At 45.8% G+C, this 3,084-nt stretch overlaps 1 non-coding gene across 1 annotated transcript; it reads left to right on the forward strand.

The window, feature by feature from the left end:
- Window positions 1-567: 567 nt before the first annotated feature.
- Window positions 568-656, forward strand: LOC123567799 (small nucleolar RNA SNORD88). The gene has a single exon (XR_006690902.2). It is a non-coding gene; the product is annotated as a small nucleolar RNA SNORD88 (small nucleolar RNA).
- The last annotated feature ends 2,428 nt before the right edge of the window (window positions 657-3,084 follow it).

Raw genomic sequence — 3,084 nt, forward strand, 5'->3', positions numbered from 1 at the left:
AAAAGACACTGTTGATCAGCTACCTCAAAGCCATTCTGAATATTCTTCTTCCTTGCTGCTCCTCACTATAGAGGCTACAAAGCCCAGCACACACTATCCCTTGCAGCTATGGATGGCCCTGTGTGTTAGTTTTGGCCCATGAGATAAAAGTAGAACTCTGATGGGTTTTGGGAAGGCTTCTGTTTCTTCATAAAATGGGACAGATGCAACTGATACAGCCTGTCCTCATCTCCCTAATTTCCTGCCTTGAACATGGATGAGATGGCAGGAGCTGCATCAGCCACCTTGCAGCCCTGAGGCAGAGAGAAAGACAAGCACAGAGACATCAACATTGAGCACTGAACCTGTCTCTGGATTTCTTACTATGTGGGAAAAGTAAACCTTCTTGGCTTAAGCTACTGTTAGTTTTCTGTTACAGTTTCGTGCATTCTTAAATGATAGATCCCTGAGCTAGGTGCTGGGCACATAATGGGGAACAAAGCAGGTATAGGGATCCTCCATATCAAACTTACAGTCTTGTGTGAGAGACGCACACATGCACAAAAGGAAATGAATAAGTTAAAAAATTACATCCCATGATGTCCAGCACTGGGCTGTGATCACTCCGGAGGACACAGCATTCCTCAAGACCTTTGACACCTGGGGATCTGAAAGAAAAAGAAAACTAATTTTACTGTGGTTTGTATTATGAAAAAAGCAAAAATGTCATGGTATGTTGGAGAACTATAGGGGCGACTGACTCTATTTTAGCTAGAGGGGCCATTGAAGGCCTCTTTGAAGAGGAGGCAGTTAAGTTAGGATCTGTAGGATGAGAAGACCTGGCCATTTGAAAAGGAAGTGAAAAGGGAAAGGCAGACAAAACAGCTAGTGCAAGGGCTCTAGGGAAAAAAGGGCTGCGTGTGTTCAAAGTCCACTGTGGCAGAAGGGTATTAAGGGAGAGATTGGAAAGAAAGAAGTAGTCAGAAGGTGCCAAATCACACAAGGCCTTGCAGGTCATAAAATGGAGTTTAAATTTTAGTCTAAGTGCAAAATAGGAATTTTAAAGCAAAGATTCTTTTGGAAGTTGTGTAGAAAATGTGTCCAAGGGGGCAGGAGCAGAAATGTGGAGACATGACAAAGGAAAAAAGGCGTTTGGGCTGGAAGGGGGATGGGAAAGTAACTAGGAAACTGATGGAAGATAAGTAACCGATGGAAGATAAGGGTAATTTTAGTAAGGTTTGTACAGCCTCATCTTGGCATTGACTTCCCATCCCTGGTGACAAGCATGTTCTCCTCTTCCTAGTACAACGAGAGCACCCTTCTCAGGGGAAATTTACATACTGCTTTTAGGTAGAAAAGGGGAGGGCAGACAGCACTTCCTGTATCTGCCATTTCTCCATTGCTTTCAGCTCAAAATAGCCAATTTGCCACAGTGGCATAGTTTGGAGCAATGCCCTGATCCTCTTCAAACCTTTTCCTCATCTCATTCACCAGTCACCAAGTCCTATTAACCTCTTCTCTTGCTCCAAACTGTCTAGTTCTCTCCATCCCCACTGCCATGATCTAGTTTTGATTTAGTCTTGTGACTGGTCTCTCTGTCTCCAGTCATATTCTTTTTCCAGTCTATTTTCCACACTGTAGACAGAACTTTCTTTCTAAAACATAACAGTATCATGTTCCTGCTCAAAGCTGCCCATGCACTTTTCAATTTTCCTTTTTACTGTTTTTTTTTTTTTTTTTTTTTTGAGATGGAGTCTCGCTCTGTCACCCAGGCTGGAGTGTAGTGGTGCAATCTCGGCTCACTGCAAGCTCCACCTCCTGGGTTCATGCCATTTTCCTGCCTCAGCCTCCCGAGTAGCTGGGACTACAGGCGTCTGCCACCACGCCCGCCTAATTTTTTGTATTTTTAGTAAAGACGGGGTTTCACCATGTTAGCCAGCATGGTCTCAATCTCCTGACCTCATGATCCGCCTGCCTCGGCCTCCCAAAGTGCTGGGATTACAGGTGTGAGCCACCGCGCCCGGCCTCAGTTTTCTTAAAACAAAACTTAAACTCCTTGACATGTAATAAGGCCTTTGTGGCTGCACTGTCGTCTTGGCTCCAAGTCTTCCCAAGTGTGGGAGCCTGTGGGACCCTCAGCTTCCTCATCTGTGTGTGGGAACAGCAGTACCTTCCTCACAGAGTTGCCCATGGAATAAGTGGGGCACTGCATGCAAAGTGCTAGGCATGGTGTCTGATAGTCAAGGCTGGGTGGCTGATGATTTTCACCCAGGAGCTTCAGAAATGGTCATGGCCCATCCCTCAGAAGACTGCTGAAAGGACTCCAGGAAAGATGATGACATACAGTTCTTGTTCCTCTCCTTAGGAAACCCCACTTTATGTTCAGTAAGAACTTTTCATGGTGAGGATTAAAGCTCATTTTTCTGTTTCCTACAGAAACAGCAAATAGGGTGTGGGTGGGTGCTAAGGTGGGTTTCTCCCTGAAAACCTGTCCAGCTGTCCTAGGGAGGGCTGCTGAGAGTGTGGGACCCTGGCGCACCATGAGGATCAGAGTACCTTCTACATGCCCTGGGCCCACTGAGAGCTTCATCCTCCCCTGCTCATGCACGGGCTCTGCTCCAGCTCAGCTGCATCCCGCTTCCTGCTCACAGTCTTGCATCTGTGTCCTTCTCTGCAGGCCAAACTGCACTGTTTCTTTCATTCCTATCCTCTTCAGTTAATTAAACTGGACCCCAGCTGCTTCTCATCTCATCCTCCTGAACCAATCCTTCCGGCAGATATCGTGTCTCCAGGATTGTCTGTGCACCACAGTGCAATGATTTTTCTTCTCAGTCTGCTCTTGTGACTCCTGGAACTCTCTGCAGACCACAGTTGCAAACATAATCCTCAACTTCTAATCACAGAGTGATACATAACTGTCATGGGAAATGTCTAGTTTAGGGATGGTGTGTGTCCTGGGATCTTCGAGTTTATATTCTGAAGGACTTGGGAGCTCTAAATATAGGGTTCCTGCAATGGTAAACACCATCAATAGTACTCACACCTATATTACCTTCAGGACTGTAGAACCTTGGAAATAATTACACTTATGATTTGTCTCAGCTG

The sequence above is a fragment of the Macaca fascicularis genome, chromosome 11, assembly GCF_037993035.2.
Source record: "Macaca fascicularis isolate 582-1 chromosome 11, T2T-MFA8v1.1".
In the NCBI taxonomy this organism is placed as follows: Eukaryota; Metazoa; Chordata; class Mammalia; order Primates; family Cercopithecidae; genus Macaca; species Macaca fascicularis.